The sequence below is a fragment of the Mastomys coucha genome, unplaced genomic scaffold (assembly GCF_008632895.1).
Source record: "Mastomys coucha isolate ucsf_1 unplaced genomic scaffold, UCSF_Mcou_1 pScaffold21, whole genome shotgun sequence".
Lineage (NCBI taxonomy): Eukaryota > Metazoa > Chordata > Mammalia > Rodentia > Muridae > Mastomys > Mastomys coucha.
In genome coordinates, this window is record NW_022196904.1 from 59,587,659 (window position 1) to 59,610,530 (window position 22,872).

The window sequence follows — 22,872 nt, forward strand, 5'->3', positions numbered from 1 at the left end:
ATTTTTAAATATCAATATCATTGAATGCATATTCATAATAAAGCACAAACATGCCTGCCTGCCTGGCCACACACACACACACACACATACACACACACACACACACACACACACACACACACAACAGGGGGGCAATTGGCTGCTTTTCCCAGCTCTCCTTTCCAGTTGGGATAGGAGGTAAGTGAGGTCTCCGCTGGGGTAAAGATTATTTCCCTTAACAGTTTTCCCTTGACTGATCCTAATGCCACTCTTTCAAGGCACAGTTGGGTGTCTTCACAGCAGTGGTCCTTATCTACACAGGGAGAAACTGTAAGAGACTCAAGAAAGTCTCCATATTGGTACACAGATATTTTGGCAGTCCATCAGGGAGCTCTCGCCTCTCCTGGGGGATGTGTTTGTATGCAGTGGGCACCTGAAGGCATTGTTGCAGGCTGACAACTAAGAGCTCCTTCCTGCCACTCTTCCACTGTCAATGGGCCTCATGCTGGAGCTGCTGAGAATCCCAGTCATTTGAGAGAGACTTTGCCAAGAGGAGCAAACAGAACAAAATCATGTTACATAAATTGGATTGAGCGGGAGTCTGACTGTGTCTTCAGTGTTTGGCACAAGGCTGATTTCTTCAACAGGATCTCTGTGATACACAACAGCTTGTCCTTGGACTCCAAGTCTGCCCTGCTGTTGCTTCCTTGGTTGCTTGCCTACTAAAGGAAGAAGATGATAAAATGGATCTGAAATTCTTTCAATGCCTATTTTAACTGAACATGTTTGCTTGTTTTTAAGGTTTTGTTGTGGCTGGTGATGTTATATTTTAGAGTAAAGAAAAGCTTGGCAGTGTATTTAGATAAAGTATTTGTTACTCATCACTGTCACCAAATACTTGACAATAGACAGCTTAAGAGAGGGAGAATTTATTTTGGCTCAAGATTTGAGGGGACAAAGTCTATCCTGATAGAGAAGGGATGACATGGAGATCCTTGTGATGGAGGCAGATTGCTGGGACTCCTCATGTATGAAAGGATGAGCAAGAGATAGGAAAAGAAGAAACAGGTTAGAATGCTATATGGCATGACCACTAATGACTACTTCTATCAGCTAGACCTACATCAGAGAGGTTCAACATATCCTCCAAAGAAAACTTCTCAATGGGGATAAAGTATTCAAGTGCTTGAACATGTAGGGGATACTGAATTACTGATAGGAATGTGTGTGTATGTGTTTAAGGATATTTCTGAAAATTGAAATATACTAGGACATGGTAGTGTGGGGAGACAGCTCTGCTGAAAAAAGAATGCTTGACATGTAAGCATGTGGACCTCTGAAAAGTCTCTAGTAGATCCACATACACATACATACACACACATACACACACATATATATACACACACACAAACACACACACACACACACACACACACACACACACACAAAGCCAAACCAAGTGTGGAGGCATATTCTTGCTATCCCAGCACTAGGCAGGCAGGTAGATCTCTAAGAATAGTGGTTTGGTAGCCTAGGTGATTTGGGACATTTGAGACAAGCAAAATACCCTACCTCAAAACATATATTGGATGATGCCTAAGGAACAGATAACTAAGGTTTATCATCAACCTCTAGATACAAGTGCCCTGTATGTACAAGTGTACACTAATAAAATAAAAAATAAGAAATGTGATCACTGTATTTATATATCTTACAATTCTGTATAACTACTGAATTGTGGAGCTGTCCTGCATGTTATAGACAGAACATTTTACAAGGCAAAATACATTGAAGAAAGCATACACCTCCTTTGGTTCTCATCTTCAATGAACTTTATTCATATTTTGCACAGCATTTCTTGATTTTAGCACTACAACTTCTAGGTCCTTGCAATGCTCTTATTTCTGGGTCACAGGATGCTTGGTTATAGCACATGCTGGTCATGGTTCATTGCTTCAGAATCCACAGACTGTGAAGTTGCAGATTTGCTGTCCCGTAACCTTCTGAACATGGAGGCTGTCAGAAAAAAATCCAATACATAGGGAATGTGTGTGTGTGTGTGTGTGTGTGTGTGTGTGTGTGTGTGTGTAGGATGGCAACTTCAGACAGGGTCTCTCATTAACCTAGAACTTACCTACAAGGTAGTGTGGCTGGGCACTGATGTTCAGGAATACTTCTGTCTCTATTTCCCCAGTGTGGGGAAGACAAGCACACTATCATACCTGACTACTTTCAAATGGATTCCTAGTGGGTGGACTTAGATACTACAAGGCTAGCAGTTTAACAACTGAGGTATTTCTCTAGGCTTTGTGACTTGTTCTTGTATTTAAGTGCCATTTGGTTAATCAATAGTGATTGCTTTCAATATTCCTTTAAAATGGAGTTTTATGTTGTCAGAAGTGTGTGTTTATGGGCCAGTTATAGATGGCTCTATAGGCAAAGGCACTTGCTACCAAACCTAGTGACTTGAATTTAATCCCTGGAAAACATAACGTAGAAGTAAAGTGCCAATTCCTCAGGTTAGTCTCTTAAATCCACACATGTATCACAGTACATTTTCACATACATGCAAATACACACACACACACACACACACACACACACACACACGGATGCTCATACATATAGACCGACACACATACACACAGAGTAAATGTAATTTAAAACTTACAAAAGAATTTTATGTTTATAATTTCAAGTATATTTTATTGTTATTGCATGGATCATTTGTTGACCCCTAGCTTAACATAAATGTATTGTATACTGCTCTGTGATTGAAATTAAGATAATATTTTGTGTTTGTTGGCTCACTGTACTGTACTTCCAGGAAAACACAAGGAATAATAGCTGCTGTACCTTTACTTTTTCTTTAATATATATATTTATATTCAAACTTTAAAAAATCTCAAGGTTACTGTAGAGATTTTATCATCCACAAAAGAAGTGCAATTTCTTCACTCAAAATTACTTCTAGTGTCTCCTTGTATACTCATAATTATGCTTAGCATAGAGTTTCTTGTTAAGTATTTGGAGTTTAGGACTTGCCATATTTCTTACCTAACACTTGAGGATGATGTTGCAATGTAGATATGAATGCAGAGCATGGAACAACCTCTAGCCAAAATATTTGGACACTACTTAAGTAGGAACACAAACCGAGTGAATCCTTGGCACTCTGAGGAAAATTTCTTTTTCAAGTTTTCTGAGTTAGAGAAATGCTACACCATTGTGATTATTCATTTTATGTATCAGCTTGACTCAATCATAGAATATTCAGATACTTGATTAAATCTTATTCTGTGTTAAAAGAGAGAGAAAGTATTTTTTATAAGAGATTAAGATTTGAATTGGTAGAAAGAATAACACAAACAGCTCAATCCAGTGTGGGTTTTACTCCAAGCTGAAGAATAAAAGTCTGAATGTAATGAAAGTTGAATGTCTCTGAATGTCTACAAGCCAAGTTCTTCTGTCTTCTAACTCAGACCTGGGCTAGGATTTGTACTTTTAGTTTTCCTGAGTCATGGGCTAATCAAGTGCACCATTTAAGTTTTCCTTTCTCTATACTTAAGGTAATAAATTATTTAAAGATAAATATTAATGATAGAGAGATGGTGGACATAAATATAGATAGATATAAAAATAAGCAGATTTAAATGGGAAAGATAATAAAGATTGATTATATAGAGAGATACATACATACATACATACATACATACATATATACATACATACATATATAGAGAGATGTGTATATGTATCTTACTGGCTCTGTTCTCCTGAAGGACCTAGAAGATTATAGTCACCCTTGATTTCCTTATCTTTCTACATAGATAGTCCCCATATGTACCCTGGTGTTCCAAGTCCACTTACCTGACCCTAGGATATTCATTCAAAATCAGGTGAGTGTAGCTGACCTTCCCATATAATCAGTGTATATATTAATGGGGCAGGAAAAATGGATAGAAAAATATAATAAAAAATAGCTTGACCCTTTAGCAAAAGGTAGGTAAAACCTAATAAATAAAGACATTGCAAACTTTTGCAAGTGAAATTAGGTAAATAAAACTGTATCTGGTATGTGTGTGTGTGTGTGCACATGTGTGTGTATGTGTGTGTGTGGGCGCGTATGCACAGGTTTATGTATGTGCACATGCACATATGTATAATTCAGTTATCATAACAATTTATGATATGAAAACTTTAACAAAAATGTACATTTCACTTCATTTGTACATTGTTTGTTCATCTCTGATCACATGTTGTTTTAGGAAAGAATAACTTGTTATGGTGAGAGAAACTTCAGTTAAGGAGAACCCACAGACCTCTCATTTCTTGAGAATATAAGGCTCTGGTTGTAGTGATTTTTCTTATTGTTCACACATGTGAAATCAAAACCTAAAACCAAAACCAGAAATCAACGTCTTTGGTATCCCACATAAAGCCTTACAGACTGTGTTCAATAAAAGCCTGCCTGGTTTCCTCATGCTCCACACAGAGACGGAAGTGACTAAGGTCTCAGTAATAACCTTCAACCCTATCCTGAACACATGCCTTAGAGAACAAAATCCACAATCTCTGTCTCCATCTCAGGGCTTCTCAGGTGTGTGTCTTGGAGGCATTTTGCCCTTGAACAGACACTTGTCAATATCTGGGCTGCTTTTTGTTATCACAGCTGCAGAGACAGTGATGCAAGCATTCCTTGGGATGGACTGAGAAGACCAAGGAAAAGCCAGATTTAAGAAAGATAACCATCAAGCAAGAAATTATCCCACCCAAAATGTCCAGGGAGTCAAAATTCAAAAACTCTGCTCTCCATTCTCCACAGCTCACATGGTGATTTATATGTCAATAGGATGTGTGGTATGCATTTAAATGGCTAGCAAAGGATAAAACCAAATACAAAATTTCCTTCTCTCTTCTCTTTGAGAGTTAAAGTAGACTGCAGTCTTATGTTTTGTTTCCCACAAGCAACTTCCTATCCACTGATTCAACAACTTCAGGAGAAGAAGGGTTCATGAAGAGAAATAATGCTGACTTTGAAGTAGAGATTGAATCTTATATTAGGTATTTGACTCATTCGTGAGGAAAGAAGGGTATTCTTGGAGTCTAGTGTATTTTCATTGTTGAAGTGATTCTGTATAATTATACTTGTGATAACTTTAGTCCCTAGGCTAGGACTTGAACTCATAGAGTGTGAGCAGCACACTATGTTATGCATCAGACACACATAGATTAGCTCAGATCGTCACTATCATGTGTATTGTGAGAGTTGTCTCGGTGGTATACGTTGAAAGTTTAATATAGTGAAAGGGATTTTTGTATCATTGCTATTATTATTAATTTCTGGTAGATATCTCAGTATGGTCACAGATACAGAACAGAGACAACTATGACCAAATAAATTTGTCTCCCCACTTATAAGTATACATATGACTATTCTAGGCATGGGGCTTAGTCAATGTGCTCAGCATGACTCTTGTCTGATTATTTCAGTTTTTTAGCTACACTTTTACCTTCTATATAACTTCAGAACCACAACTGTTTTTTGTATGTTAAGAGAGGAAAACATGAATTCCTTTTTATACATTCCATTCCATAATACATTGTATATGTGCTCTTTTTTGTCTTAAAATATGTTTGAATGTCTTTTGAGATGCACAAGTTCAGAAGACATTAAGAGGAAAGATTCTATGGACAATAAGATGCCAGGGACATACCTCCAACCTCCAAGGAAGGCTCAGGGGTCTAATACCCTTTTCAAGGCTGACAAATCATCACTTAATCCCATTATAAACTTTATATGTAGAAGAACACTTGAGATTGCACTTCACTTATGCACATCTGTTTGGAAAATCCCATAGGAACTTGACCATAGCCATCTTCTTTAATCACAAATACAAGGTACAATTTAGACTCTTGCACTCCATGGAGAATTTCAGGGCCTACCTGCTATCTTGGTGTGGTTTTATCAGACCCACCCAGAGCAGCATAATATCATGATCAAAACAACTTCTCTGGTACCATCACTGGAAGAAGTCTCTTCAATGCCAAGTTTGTAACTTAAAGAGCATGCCAGGATTATTACACTCAGATGGCAGCTTCACTTTGGCATTTTTGTTCTTTTCAAAGAATAAAAATTTTCCAATTGTATTGCATGCTAGCTATTTTGTTTATAGATGAGATTTTTAAGCTATTTTCTTATAGAGAATCTCCAAGGAAAAATAATATTGAGAAAAGACACTGAAATCTAATTTAAAACTTAGAAGGTTTAGACTCATAGGAAAGACAAGTATTTGGAATAAGAGAGAAAAGTAAAAGTTAGAATACACATACTTGATTTTTCACTATGTTGTAGAATCAGTAAGAAATGTGATGAGGTTAGAGAGATGGCTTTATGGTTAAGATGACTGGTGCTTTTCTAGTAGACCTTGGTTTGGTTCCCAGCACCTCACAATCAACTGTAACTATAGTTCCAGGGATCTAGTACCTTTTTCTGGCTTCCATGGGCACCAGCACACATGGGCTGCAGAGACACACAAATTAATAAAAGTATTAAATTTTTAAAAAATAATTAGGACAGTGTTGTAAATATAAACAAGAACTGGAAAAAGATTTATACTCATAGATGGTGACATGAATTTATAGAAAACACTGTAAAATGTTTTGTCAATATACAGTAAAATTATGAATTCTTGAAGTAGCTGACTATCAGTTCTTTTCTTTAGTATGTATCCTAGAACAATATGATAAAGAATTTTCAAGACACCTTTGCTTGCAAAATGATGTTGAAAAATTATTACATTTACCAGCAGATTAATGGAAAAGAAATGTGATATATTCATAAATGCAAGTATTATGTCCATGGCAATTATCTTGAGTTATAGTTGCCAATATAATTGCATATCAGAAGAAAAGGTACTAAAAAGCAAAAGAGGCAATTTTAGCAGAACTATACCAACCTAATAGGTAGGAAAAATACACCACATATATAGACACATGTACATGACCACATAGATAGTCCAATGACAGGGCATATACATATTGTACATTCATGCCACATCTATTATGAATATGCATATATATCCTCACTACAAATAAATGACATATAGAGTAGATATGCTAAAATATGTAGTCACATCTGATATCTATACCATATTCTTTTGCCTTTTGGGAAAGCTATTACTCATAAATGAAGTTCTCACATGTGCATGCACTTACTTGTGCAGAAAGTGAGGGGATATAAGGTGAAAATATTTAGCAGTTGCTATACTATAAATATAGACAGTGAAGACAAATGGAAACTATGTTATGTTTTAGCCCATACTGAAACACACGGTTGAATGTGAGATCTGCACTTCACAGAGTATACAAATAAACCTTGAAATGTTATGAACATTTTATTTTTAAATTTCAAATATTAATTCACAAATTAATGTCTACTACTTTGGCATTAAAATAAGTCATCTATGATGGAGGGACATATGCCTTGTAGTTTTTAAGGACAGTTCTCATTATAATGAACTTTGTTAGACACTTTACTATTTTGATATCAAAATGCTAGCACTTAGTTATTAACTTATATCTCACAGAAATTCTTTTCTCCAGCAAGGGCATGGATAGCTTTGGCAGGATGCTGATTTGTGACTTCGTAGACAAACTGTCACAGGACAGATGAGAATGATACAACTTGTTGCACGTGCACATGTGTGTTCATTTTAGACAAGTGCACTAAGGCATTTGTAATAAATCCTAAGATCTCAAGTTTCAAGTACAAAAAAAGCATCCTTTGGCCTTCCACTGGACTTGACCCACTGTGTCTGACATGAATAGCTCCCATTGCACCACTTACATCTGTGGTTGTTTTCATCTGGATGTGGGAACACAGATAAATACACGGATATAAATGAACTGTCAAAATAAAGAGTATGAATATCTATGACCTTCAGATTCCCCTGAGTAACTTATAGGCTAACAACAACAGTACATGTATTGGAAACTATTTGAATACCATGATACAAAAGACAAATAATTAATAATGAACTATCAATAGGAAGTTCTGATAGTTCCATACTTACAATGCTAAAGATAATTATATATGGAAAGATCACAGCTTTTTCCAGCTCATGGTAATGGAGAACTGCTTTAGCAGTCATTGTAAAATGCACTTTTCAATTTGGGATGATCCACTTAACAGCATTTAACATGATATTTTGCTCTGTCATCAGATAATTGTGAATTTACTATCATGATGAATTTTAAACTTTATGCTGTAACATTAATAGAATTACTTTCCCACTAAACGTTTCCATACCCAAGCACTGTGAAAACATCATGGCCCAAAGAAAATACAGTAAATATATGATATTCTTTAGACTCATCAGTGACAGAAACAATACAATCAATATATTCTCCATCAGAAGTGATGAAAGAATAGTTAGAACCAAATCACACTGTTATGGTGAAGGGTAGAAAATGACATTTGAAAACATTAAAATTAAGAAGGGGGTAAGTTAACAGAAGAAGGGACATAGAACACGCCCATATGGCACATACTGATGTCTACTACTTTAAGCTTTCAGCTTCAAAAGTATAAGATTTCCTGGTTTAAGTCTCAGCTGCATGATGTGCAGCATACTTAAAAATCTCTTAAAGTTAATATCTGAGTAGTGATATATATGGAACATTTATACAGAGAAGGAGTCGGAGAAAGAAAAGTTAGGGGGAACTTGCACAGGATCTTGACTGCCACCATAAACAAGGAAGGTGTTTTGTTACATAAAATGTGTGAAGGCAAATATGTCAAAATTGCTTGCAGTAACAAATATCGTCTATTTGAACTAGGCACCAAATTTTCCCATATATGTATGTATGTATATGTGTGTGTGTGTATGTGTGCATATATATATATATATATATATATATATGTACACAACCACACTAGGCTGTGACCAACAGACCCAGATACTGGGAAGATGATCTTCTGAATAGAGAGAAATATTTCCATGGGAATAATTCATTTAAGTGCATATTTTCATAAATATATGTTTAAGACTGCCTCACGTTAAGAGTGTGAGACTCCAAAATGAAAGTGTGTATCAGAAGTTAGTTCCCATTCATGGTAACTGTAGCCACTGGAAAACCAGGGTGGGATTTTTGGAAAGACAAAAGCAGGAGCCCCTGAGTTCTGAGACTCAACTCTGCCTATCTCCAGATGATTCCAGGAAAACCGATTCTATAACTATGCAGGGTGAAGTAAAGAAAGCATTCTCAGCTGGGCGATAGTGATGCACGCCTTTAATCCCAGCACTTGGGAGGCAGAGGCAGGCGGATTTCTGAGTTCGAGGCCAGCCCGGTCTACTGAGTGAGTTTCAGGACAGCCAGAGCTACACAGAGCAACCCTGTTTCGAAAAAAAAAAAAAAGAAAGAAAGAAGGAAAACAAAACAAAACAAAAAGGTTATGTATGAGTCCATGAATAAACACTGTGCATTTAAAAAAAGAAACACTAAATAAAAGAGAAGGAATTCTGTAAACATAATGCTGAAAAGTTTCTAATTGAAATAGAGGGAGACTTAAGTTCACTATGTTAATAGAGCTTCAAGGATGAGGGCAATGTTAAGAGCTTTAAAACTACACATAATCAGTAACCTGAGAGAAAGTGAAATACAGAAGTAAGAGTGTAAATAACAGAAATCATTACTAAAATGCACATGAAGTCAAAAGATTATGGTTTTAGGGATCTCAGTGATCCTGAGATATGTAGGGTACAGTGAGGATGTAGCAATCTTTTCATCATCTCATTATTTACAGGGGTACAGTAACAACCTTTAGGAAGGAGACTCAGATGACAACTACCAAGACAGTAGAAATGATGAATGCTAGAATCCAAAGGGATAACTTCTTAAAGTAACACATATGCATACAACTCAACCCAGACAGGTATAGTTAGTGAAAGTGTTGAGTAAATGTGAAATTAGAATATTCTTTCAGCGGTTGACCAGATAACTTGAAAGATAAAAACACTTGTTATGGGAGCCAGGGATATCTGAGTTTGTGTCATGACACACACTGTTGAAGGACAGAACTGTCTCCTGAATGTTGTCTCCTGGAGAACACAGACATGTAGTAGTATATGCAGGATGCCCCATGCTAATATTAAATAAATAAGATCAGTAACACTTACAAAAACAGAAGATTAAGGATTTGTAATCACTAGGCTTCAGGTTGTTCAAGGATATTCCAAAAAATAGACAAGTTGTAAAATCTCAGAATAATTTCTGGTGGGATGGTGCTTGTGGCTTATACCAAAGTAGTACTGGAGAACACATCTGAGACAGAATTAACCATTTCTTGAACAAATGTAGCAAAGTTGACTTGAAGACCACTTTAAGTTTAAATGAACCGACACTGACTGTTGCCTTTTTTGGCTCAAACTGCTTTTGTAGTTAAAACTGCAACCTCTATGGGGCAATATCTCCTTGTTCCTCTCCAAGCTATGACAGTTTAACATGGGCATAGATGTTGTTTGAGAGACATCATGGAATAGTCATTAAAACGGAATTTATAAACAGAGCAACAGTGCACATACCTTTAATCCCAGCCTCTGGAAAAGAGTTTGAAACTTAACATCTTTGCACCTAGAACTGACTGTAGGCAAATATATTAAATGTGTACAGTCTGAGGAAGCTATATTTCAAGTTTCCAAGCTGTGATTGTTAAAACAGTGAAACCCCACCCCCATCCCCTGCCTTCAACAGCTAGGAAATTGTTCTGTCTTCCAAACAGCGAAAGAGCTATGTTAGTGGTGGAGCTGGGATACACTTTCCCTACTGGACAGTAGAGAGAATCCCAAAGAGAAGGCTCAGGAGCACAGCCTAGGCTATTCACTGACAAGCAATAGATGCGATTGTTATAAGGAACTACAGAGCTCTCTATGTTTTCCATTCCCTCTTTCCCACAGGAGAAGTTTATTTTGAAGTTATCATGATGTTCTGGACATGTGGAAAGGACATTGCCCATTGTGTGTTGTGTTACAGAGGTGGTTTGGCACATAAAACTATTTGCCTCCAAGCCTAACAACCAGACTTTGGTCTCAAAGATCCACTTGGTAAAAGGAGTTTTCTGATTTATAAAAGTTTTCCTTTGATTAATAAAAGTTTTCTTCTGCCAGAGTAATATATTTATAACTTCTATAAAAAATATATTTTTATTAATCAATACCTTATTGAGTCTCAAATTACCATAGTTGACCTTGACTCAGAGGAAGATAATAATGTAGGACATCCAGTGTTGATATAGTCTAACGAAAAACTTAAGTTATCTCTCAGGGACTGAAGGAAAAATCTGTTGTTGTAAGCTAGAACACATTCCTTTTCCAGCTGTGAAAGACAGCTTGGGGTAGAAGGTTGAATTTCATTATTTCTTTTCTTCATAGTTCCTAGTGCTTTTCCTTAGGAAGCAGCAGCATGTCAAATAGAGGAAATGTTTTCCACCATCCTTCACAACTCCTTGTACCACGCAATCAGCCTCTCATCCATGATACTAAAGTAAATACAATAATCAAAATTTATAAACCTATATTTAGAGATCCATGATCAATGAATACTAGAAATTCTAAAAACCATGATCTGTTTAGTAATAAACTGAAACTTACAGTTGTTGGCCTAGAATTGGCTTCCTGTACAGGACACTAGGAATTTGGCTGTAAAAAAGCTTTCTTTCTCTTTTAAAATATATTGGTTCATGATGTAAACCATGCCTAATCTTATCATAACTACCGGTGAATTTCTGTGAGTTTGCATCTTTCCAGCATTTGTTAGTAGCTAACACACAGGCAAGTACAACATCACTGTACAGTTCAACTTTAGAAAGAATTTGCTAGCTATTGCCTTATAGTGTGCCTTGCTGAACATTTCTTTAGGTGCTTCTCAGCCATTTGGTATTCCTCAGTTGAGAATTCTTTGTTTAGCTCTGTACCCCATTTTTAAATAGGGTTATTTGGTTCTCTAGAGTCTAACTGCTTGAGTTCTTTGTATGTTTTGGATATTAGCCCTCCATCAGATGTAGGATTGGTAAAGATCTTTTCCCAATCTGTTCTTTGCCGTTTTGTCCTATTGGCAGTGTCCTTTGCCTTACAGAAGCTTTGAAGTTTTATGAGGTCCCATTTGTCAATTCTTGATCTTAGAGCATAAGCTATTGGTGTTCTGTTCAGAAAAATTTCCCCTGTGCCCATGTGCTCAAGGCTCTTCCCTACTTTCTTTTCTATTAGTTTCAGTGTATCTGGTTTTATGTGGAGGTCCTTGTTCCACTTGGGACTTGAACTTTGTACAGGAGATAAAATGGATTGATTTGCGTTCTTCTACATGCTAACTGCCAGTGGAGCCACCACCACTTGTTGAAAATGATGACTTTTGCTAAAGGGTGTGCAGCCCCTTAGGACGAACAACAATATGAACAAACTAGTACCCTCAGGGCTCCCAGGGACTCAACCACCAACCAAAGAGTACACATGGTGGGACTAATAGCTCCAGAAGCATATGTAGCAGAGGCTAAGTTGGTCATCAATGGGATGAGAGGCCCTTGGTCCTGTGAAGGTTCTATGCTCCAATGTAGGGGAATGCCAGGGCCAGGAAGCTGGAGAGGGAGAGGGTGGGTAGGTGAGCAGGGGGCAGGGGGAGGGAACAGAGTTTTTGTTTTTGTTTTTTTTGTTTTGTTTTGTTTGTTTTTTCTTTTTCTTTTTTTTTTTTGGAGGGGAAACTGGGAAAGGAGATATCATATGACATGTAAATAAAGAAAATATCTAAAAAAGAAAGAAGGAAAGAAAGAAAGAAAGAAAGAAAGAAAGAAAGAAAGAAAGAAAGAAAGAAAGAAAGAAAGAAAGAAAGGGAAGGAAGGAAGAAAGAAAATGCTATCTTTTTCCTCCTGGATGGTTTTAGCTCCTTTGTCAAAGATCAAGTGACCATAGGTGTGTGGGTTCACTTCTAGATCTTCAGTTTTATTCCATTGATCTATCTTACTGTCATTGTACTAAAACCATGCAGGTTTGTTTTTTGTTTTCTGTTTTTTGTTTTATTTTTTTTTTTATCACAATTGCACTATAGTACAGCTTAAGGTCTGGGATGGTGATTCCAACAGAAGTTCTTTTATTTTGAGAATAGTTTCCACTATCCTAAGTTTTTTTGTTATTCTAGAAAAATTTGCAAATCGTTCTAACTCTATGAAGAATTGTGTTAGAATTTTGATGGGGATTGCATTGAATCTGTAGATTGCTTTCAGCAAGATGGCCATTTTTACTATATTAATCCTGAATGGGAGATTTTTTTCATCTTCTGAGATATTCTTGATTTCTTTCTTCAGAGACTTAACGTTCTTGTCATACAGATCTTTCACTGCTTAGTTAGAGTCACATCAAGGTGTTTTATATTATTCATGACTATTGTGAAGGGTGCTGTTTCCCTAATTTCTTTCTCAGCCTGATTATAGAAGAAGGATTTGCCCAATACAGGGATAGTTCTAAATGAGCTGATTGGAGGAAATTGATGGCTCTACTACCTCCTTTCTGAGCAATCATCACCCAACAGATACATTGCAGAAGACAGTGGAGACAGATTTACTAGGCTTTCCCTCACACAGGTTGAGGAAGGCTCAACTTTTCCATTTGAATAGTATAGGTGAGATCTCTACAGCCCTTTCCCTTACTTATGTAGACTGTAGGTACTTTGGTTGTTTAATTTTCTTTCTCTTCACATCTGCTACTTCTGTTGAGCATCACTGTAAATGCACTTTCCTTCCTTTTCCTCTGAGGAAAGTAACTGAGTATTCCTCACAGAATTCTTTATAAATCAGCAGATTAGACTTTCAGGTCTTGGGGGAACCCAATTTACTCTTTGTTGCTGCTATGCAGGGTCCCACCCAGATAGATGTTTTCTTAGTAAATATACTTCCATTGATTTGACATTTGTTGTCCAGATGATAACAAAATGTACATTCATCCCACCCAGTCCTGTATCTCCTCCTGTTCTTCCTGTTTATTACCATCTGGCTTTGTCAGGGTAGCTGTCTACCCTATAGACAGTATTTCAGTATTTCTCAGTATTTCTCCAGGTATAACTGGCTGGTATGTCTAAATATGCAAGAATACTCAATTTTTATTTCCACTATAGATAAGTTATAACCCACATAGATTTCCTGCAAATTAGTTCTCCATGCTGGATCAATTTCTTTTAAATCATATATCCTTTGACATCTATTTCTTCTGCATGATACCATGATATTAGGGTTCAACAATTTTAACCTTCCTTTTTGATCTAAGAATCTCCTTCATGGAGTCTCCTCCCAACTTGTTTTGTATATATGAACTTTCACATTTGATATATTTTTACCCACACAGTTTGATTACTTTCTATATAGGGTTCTGTTTTGTTTGTTAATATAAGACCACAGTATTTTGAATGTCAAAAAAAATTCCTTTGTCATCTTTGAATCTTCGGCACCAAATATAGCAAATTAAACACATCAGTTCCTTCAGATGCATTATTTTCCTCAGCATCTGTTTCTTCCTTGGGTCTAATACAGTGACTGAAAGATAGAGTGCACTCTGTGTTTTTATCCATATGCACAAATGTAGGAATGAATGACTCAATTAAACTTGATACTCCTATATTGGGAAATATTTTATTCTTCTCAAACCATGGTATTTGAATTACAATGTTTCATCCTTTCATCTCCTTTCTCTTTGCTCTCTCTGCTAAAGCTGTTCTACAGAGGGGAAATTTGCCTGTGTATGATGCTTTCACAATAGTTTCTATTAATAGAAAATGATGAAGGAAATGAAAGCAAAGTAAAAATCCTATAAGTGATTGGGAGGGGGGTTAGAAACTACCATAAAGCAAAGAACAATCTTGCAAATTAATTCACAGTTGAAGGCAGAATGGAAGACACTGTCTCAGAGTTCAGAACTGGCCCAGGAGGGGGAGAGAGAAAGTGGCAGAGGCCACACTTTAAGAATACTAGAAAAGATTTTATAACAAATTAGACTCCAGAAGATATTGCTCCTCGTGTTACAGGCCATCATTATGCACAGCTATGGAACGCTGGTGTGCATTAATAATAAAGATCAGTGCCGCCTCCTAGGAAAAATACAGGCTTCCTTTAATTAACTTAAATTTTTTATCAAATTGATTGAAAAGCTCTTATCCTTTTTAAATTTTTTTTCCCGTTCAAGTATTTCATGCCTGGGCCCAGAGCGGATTGATTCTAACCAGTTTTTAAAACTGTGTGCTTGCTTCATGGCTTAGAAATATGAGTGTAATAAAGCCTAAATTAGACCATAAATGGAGTGAAAACAAGAAAGAAAATATATACATCTTACTATGTAGAAAATAGTAGTTTCTTACAGGAAAAGCAGAGTGATAGTATCTTCTTTCATAGAAGCACAGAGGATCTGTTGTGTCTTAATAGAGAAGTGGCCTTTTGTAGGCAAAGCAATGTATCTCAACATGATAGCTCAGGAACACTGCTAGAGAACACAGTGAATTCCATTGCTGACTACTCTTAAGTATGTGTGCTTACATATGTTTATCATTTACAAAACTGTAGCTGTATATAATATACATATATACATATGTGTACATATATATATACATATGCACATATATTTATATACATATATGGAGAGAGAGACAGAGAGAGAGAGAGAGAGAGAGAGAAAGAGAATCTCTTATCACATTATCTGTCAGGAGACATCTGTGAAGAGTTCTCATGAGAATATTGAGTAGCACTATAATGCTTTTCCTAAAGCTGGAATTAAATTCATAGAAGTAAATAAAGTCATCTTCAGGGAACATAAATATGAGGAAATATTTGATGTCCCAATTTTTATTGACCAACAAATCTAGGGTAAACTTCAACTGACATCACATAGTTTATTTCATGAGATGTAACAACACTTAGAATACTCTGATGAGTTTATTTATAAACTATGAGTTGGAAACAAGAACCAGACACACTTTTAAAACACTAGTAATTGAAATATTGAAAGATATTTACAATTAGAGAGGAAGTAATCTGGAGAAGTTAAAGCTTATAAATAAGAATAGTGATGGCAAATTATGTAATTCCTCTACCTGATTATGGTAACCCAATACATTTACAGGTAGAAACTCTATTGAAATACTTATCCTTTTAAGTAGGGATCCTCACCAGAATTAAGATAAATTAGAGTGTTCTTTTCCAAAACCATTTTATAGATATAATGTTTTCCATGATTTTGAAATGGTCTAGGAGCTCTGAAAAGCCATATGGACCTCATGGTTAGTTGGAAAATATGGTCTCCAGTGGATCTCAGATGATGATTTTCCAAACTTCTTGGCATGAGCATCAAAATTAAAACTAAAATGGACCACACTACTGATTAAGGAGGACTCAGCTCAGGACTTCCCATATGGATTTAAAGCCATTGCTAACAAAAGGGGACCTAACATTACAGATGTTGCTGACCTGGTGATAGAAACCAAGGATGTGATTATCAAGATTAAAGAAAAGTAATACTAAACAGCAGAAAAAGAGAAAGCGAGAGAAAGAGAGGAGAGAGAGAGGAGAGAGAGAGAGAGACAGAGAGAGAACTCTTTAGATAAGCAGCATGCAAGGGCTAGTCAGTATAGTGCTTGCCCTGCAAGCCTAAAGAGAGAATTTCAATACCCTGAACATATGTCAAAACAAAACAAAAACAAAAACAAAAAACAAACAAGCAAATATACAAAACAAAAAACAGATGTAAATGTGCTTATAATCACAGAAGCAGAGACAGAAAGATTCATAGGATTTGTTGACCAGCAAATCTATCATTATCATTGAGCTGGAAGCCAGTGAGAGAGTACATCTTAAAAGCAAAGCAAACAACACAGTTGGCTTCTGAGAATGATACTGGAGGTTGCACTGCAACCTTTATTTGCACTTGCAAACATGCAGGCATATGCAAATGCACTTATACTCATGACACTCAAACACACATTCACACACATGCACAGATGACCTCAATAGATACAATTCAAGAAGTATAAATCTAAAAAACTGAATTTTTCTTTGCAGATGAAGACATGGGTTTACTCTAATGGAGACAATATTTGTCTTTTGTCTAGTAGCTCCCTTTTAATTCTACCCTGAGACACAGAGCTCTGTGGATTCTATTTGTAATTTTTGTTGGTACAGCACCTGTTCAAGGAATCAACACTTGGATAAGAAGTGATAAATGAGCTGGATTGAGGCTCTATCCATTCATTTGATGAAAAATTTGGATTGTACTCAAATGAAAAATGTATGGCATTAGTTGACATACATGTTGGGCAAAATAACTAGGCAAATGACGTTCCAAGGGAATCTATTAGAGAAGAAAAAATATGTATAACTAAGAAGGAGATCATGCCTGGTGACAAATGCTGTGTCAACCTCTGAGAATGATGGAGGGGCTCACATCTCTGGAGGCCAGTAGGGCAGGCAGAAAAGTCAGGGGCATGAGGGCCAGGCAAAGATAAGCTGGGATCTACCTTAGTTCTCACTATAACAAAGTCCAGTTCCCTAGTTCCCTAGTTACTTAAAGAAGAAGTACAGTACTTGGTTCATGACTCAAAGCAGAAGGAATATACCCTTGGTGAAAAATCAAAGTTAGCTTTTTAGTTATCCTTCACCAGTACAGCCAGATCATTATGCTCATTAGTGTTTTGCTTTGCTTTTGTCAACTTAGCACAAAGAGTCACTAGGAAAGGGGGAACCTCAACTGAGGAAGTGCTTCTATCAGGCTGACCTGTGTCGGACATACCAGGAATGTCTGAAGCCAACATAGATATGACCTTCTTCAACTTTGTTTCCTGTTTGAGTTGTCAAAAACACTTTATGCATAACATTTGCTCTTTCGCATTATACTGACTTTTATGGCATAGACATGGGATTTTCTAGGTCATAAGTGTGTATATTCTAACTGTTCTTTCAGAAACAGAATCAGCATGGGTGAATCCACGTTTCATTTGATATCTGTGAGAAAGACATAGCTAAAATTCTACCTGCCATATGTCCTCAATGGAGCTCTGTATTGACTCATAGAACAAAGAGGTATCTTGCATCTCTGGATTAGTACCAATAGATATTTAGAGACCAGAGATTCTTTAAAGTCCTGATTATTTTTATTCCTTAATATGCTATGACAATAGTTTATGACTACTCTATAGAACAGTAGGAGAATATCTGGACCATTTTTTTGTTTGGGTAATACATGCCTATGTTAAACTATCTCCTTTCATAGGGAATTTCTCAGTGAATCTATGAACTGGCTACTTTAGAGAATTTGAGAAGAGGCCAGTAAACCTTTACTGTGGTGAGTCACACATACATGGGTTTCCCACTCACACACTGTAAGAGAGATATGAGTAGGATGCAATCTATTTAATTTGTAGGAAAGCTTTGATCAATTAGTCAAGGCCAAAGATCTCTGTGGGTCAAATCCCTTTGATTACTATTATGGCTCTGTTGTCCCTTATGGTCACCACATACATCTTGTCTCTGGTGATTAAGTGCTTTCACTGACCTCTGTAACCCCAACTCTCCATCAGTGGCATTGGTTTCAGGGAATCTAGTTCCATGGCAGAACTAGCCACTATTATTTTTAGCCATTAAGGAATAACCACCCTTGAGCTCCTAAGGATGCTGTCACTCACCCCACATACATTTTTCTTAAAGCTTAGAGGAAGGAAACACTCTCAGGTCTCCTAAGGATTCATGGTTAAACAAAATGATTATTCAGATCTCTGTAAACCTGCTGGTATGTCACCTCCATTCGTTATTACCTGTGTTTCTATGTTTCAGCTGAATAAGCAAATGAAAGACAAACTCATAGTCACTTTACTAGATATAAGAATATCTACAAATTTCACTACATTTCACATTATTTTTCTTTTATTACTTTATTCAGCATCTACCAAATTTATTTTCATCCAGGTCCCTCAGGATATGAGTGGAGACTAGGAAGAGATGCAATACTGTAAATCCAAGTATATGCCAATGCTTGTCTTGTAGTGGTGCTAAAAGCAAGGAAAGGTCATTTAGTTAAGACCTGAGAGATTCAATTGTCTCCTTCATGATAGCTCCAACATAGGGTTTTCACAAAGTGGTATTGAAAGTAGGAGATGACAGGGTATTTCTCCTGCTAAAGGAGGTTGGATCACACACGCTAGCAGGAGACATTCAAGGGTCTCTGCCTCACTGGTGCTTACACTACCCTCTTTGTAATTTTTGTCTCTCACTTATTTTCATTAACTCAAGATAGTACTAGACCTCACATGGTTGTGAGTTCAATTGAAATGAAATTCAACCTGAGAAACATTCAGTGATTATCATCAACTTGTATTCTCTGTATCACCAGGTCCCCTCTTATTGGTTAAAATGTATCAAATGAAGCACATGATCTTGATTTCCAGTGATGTTAGCAATGACAGCTACTCCCTGATAATTTCAATTTATATCTTCCATAAGCACTTAATTCTCAGTGTTCATGTGCAATAACTCAGGAAATTTGCCACATTAGGAGTAGTTACCTGAAATAGTTATTAATTCCTTTAATTTAATCAAGTGAGAGGACCAATTTTAGACAGACCAGAACAAAGATGGAAAATCTACAGTGTGTCCTCCTATGATCCCACATTTTATCAGAAAGAATGGACCAGGAGAGACTCCCAAACTGAATCTCAAGAGGAGATTTGTCACAGGGATTCAGATTCATACAAATGTGGAGGAAGCTGTATAAGGGCAGATAAGAGAGAAGATACTCAGAGAAGAGGATATTAATTAAGAACTGGGAAAGAAGATTAGAGGAAGCTGAAGAAGACATTTACCTCTACATGTGATGGTGGTCCTGCATTTGCTGTAAATCATTAGAGGAGATGATGGCCAAATCAAGGGAAACATAGCTGAAAAGTAAGATCAATCTAGAAACTGTATGAAACACACACATGTGTTCTCATGTACATACACAAATGTTCATGTACATGTGGAAGCCAGAAGGATCAGGTGCATGGATGGATATGGAGAGAAAATGATGTATGTAAGTGAGTCTGTCTTATAGATGCTGCATTTTATTCAGTGTTATTTAGACAATTTATTTATTTCCTTATTGAACATAGAGTGCATCTGCTTAGCCATTGTCTCAGAATATCTACTTTTAAAAATGTAATCCCTCATGACATGAAAACATAAATAATCCAATGTACTTTCTGTATCATACATGAAACAAGTACTAGACAGAGAAGTAAAATCCCCCCCAATAAATCTAATTCATAGTAAAATTTTTAAATCTACTTTTATAATCTATGAATTATCATTATATCTAAATATACTTACTTTGCTTTTTAGTTATTTCTCAATCTTAAGGCATTGCTCTTCAAATATTTCCTGATGGTAGGTCTGCCTTTGGAAAATAAAGTATTTCAGCTCCATATTCTCATTATATATCCAAGGCAAAAAAATTAACAGATAAATACAAAAAGCATTGAGACACCAAGGATTTAAGATTGTATATGTTATAAGAGTGTAAGCCCTTCCCAAAACTATAATTTTAACAAAACTGGAATACAAGGTCCTACAGATTCTATCAGTTTTTGAAATCTGTCAATCATTTGCCATTATCTGTGGTTGACTCTCTTTCCTTGAAGGTAAGTCCCCTTTGCTGAAGATACCGCATAACTTCCATCAGAGTAATCAAACGAGAACTGACTTAGAAACTTCCTCTCTGAGGACTGGCACTATAATTTCAAAGCTGCTGTTTAAACTGTCAGAGTAGAAAAGTTATTAGCAATCTTACCTTGCTGTAAAACACATGAACCACAACAATGACCAGCGTGGCATGATAACTCTGATGTAATCATGGCATTGTTATGTTGAAGGTAATCAATAGCTTTCTAACCTGACTTAAGGTCCAGGCAATAGGAGGAAATTTATGTTCAACACTGAAAGCATAGTCAGCTACTAGTGGCTAGAGAGGTCATAGACCCTAGGGAAGAGACTGTTATTGCCATTTTCTAAAGCAAAATAGTTTCTGAGTGTGTTCAAACATTTATTCTTCTGCCCTCAGATAGGTGTAGCTGTTGCTTCTCATCAAAAAAAATATCTTTTGTAGACAACAGAGTCAACTACAAAGGACCAATGCAGGTCAAAACTCAAAGTATTACTGACAATGGTGTTCCTAGCCTCAATTGGTATATCTAGACTACAATCCCTGCACCTAAACCTCAGGTAACATCACAAAATATAAGATGGAAAGACTGTAGAAGTCAGAATACCTGCTACATCATGTCTTCTGAACAGGGATATACACTCATGACAGGGGATATACACTCATGAAATCTCTATAATATGGTTGCTTACAGAAGACCTACATAAAGAGACTACCAGTTGAAATGCTGAAGTAGATGAGGGAATGTTTACAAGGACTTTTATGCTTAGATAAAGAGTTATAAACATCAAAGGCTACTGAGAGGAAAATCATTCTCTGGCCACAGTCATCCTGATAAAGTATACAACCTCATATGTTCAGCTCTTAAGGGATACATATAAAAAAAACATTAAATGAATCAGTAGTTGTGTGTGTGTGTGTGTGTATGTATGTGTGTGTATGTGACAGAGAGAAAATAATTAATAATAATGTATTATTATTATAACTATTATATAGTAAGAGATTGTCATCCTGATACATAGTTGGGAGACATGAAAATAGTTCAGGAGAGAAGAAAAGGAGGTGGAAGTTATTTAAATACAATTCTCATATATAAAATTCTTCAAAGTTTATAATTAAAAAGAAAAATGACAAATTTCTGAATAATACATGTTAAGAACATGTTTAAATAAAAATGTTTTAAGGTAAATCAATGTTATAGAAAAATTCATACAACAATAATATATATAGAAATATGATTGGTCTTTACTTTTTATCAAATAAACATTTAAAGCACTTTGCTAAGTCTGTGTCTCATAAATAACATATTTTTAGTTGGCTTTTTTTTCAGCTCAGTACCATACAAGTCTTCTGTCTCTGATTGCTCCACTTCTTGGTGTCAGGATGGCATCTGCTTGGACCCTTTAATGTAAAAAGCCCTGTAGAATGCAGTCAGACAAGATTAAAGGTCTGCCCTGACATGGAATGAAGGAGAATTATACAGTTTGCAGGAGAAAAGAATAATAAAGGAGTATGTCTATAGATATACTTTGATGAATCATATAGATGCAATTTTCTGACATTAGTAATGTAGGGCAGAAGACAATGTTTCTGATATATAGATGTAAATTCATCATCTAGACTCCATTAAAGGAAACTACAAAAAATGTGTTGATTTGAGCACTGCTTACAAGGGCTTTCTGGGTGATGCTAGCCAGTCCTTTGCAGAAAAGCAGGTCACTACAGTAGGTGAAGCTCATTTGGATGAGGTAGCGACAATATGATGAGTGGTAAAAATAAAAGGAAGTCCTAAGGGGCTGCAAACCCCTCAGCTCCATTGGTCCTTTCTCTAACTCCTTCACTGGGGACCCTGTATTCAGTTCGATGGATGGCTGTGAGCCTCTACATCTGTGTTAGTCAGGTACTGTCAGAGCCTCTCAGGAGATAGCTATATTTAGACTGGCTTGCCCTTCCTTCAGTCCCTGCTCTCTGCAACTCCTTCCATGGGTATTTGGTTCCCCCTTTTAAGAAGGAATGAAATGTCCACCTTTTGGTCTTCTTTATTCTTGAGTTCCTTGTGCAATGTGGGTTGTTCTTCCTGTATTTCCAAACTTCTGGGCTAATAACCACTTATATGAACTAAGTTGTACCCTCAGAGCTCCCAGGGTCTCAACCACCAACCAAGGACTGCACATGGAGG